Below are 259 nucleotides of genomic sequence, written 5' to 3'. Positions count from 1 at the left end.
ACTACCAGCTACACGTCACACCTGACATAGTACCTATATCTCCCACACGGCCACATCCACAGCCACGGTAACTGACAGCCAACACACGATGACATAACACAGTAGTAACGTAACGGGGAATCTCTATGGCTGGTCACAATACGTATTAAAAAAAAAAGGACACCTCACGTTTTCCTCTCGTTGGGACACCAGCCTTTCGGTGATTCAAAATTCTAGCCTTCATTCATATTTAGCTGTCCCGGGTGGCTGTCGAGAGCGG

The sequence above is a fragment of the Penaeus monodon genome, chromosome 32 (assembly GCF_015228065.2).
Source record: "Penaeus monodon isolate SGIC_2016 chromosome 32, NSTDA_Pmon_1, whole genome shotgun sequence".
In the NCBI taxonomy this organism is placed as follows: domain Eukaryota; kingdom Metazoa; phylum Arthropoda; class Malacostraca; order Decapoda; family Penaeidae; genus Penaeus; species Penaeus monodon.
The sequence above is the reverse complement of the archived record's forward strand: the minus strand, read 5'-3'. Positions refer to the sequence as shown.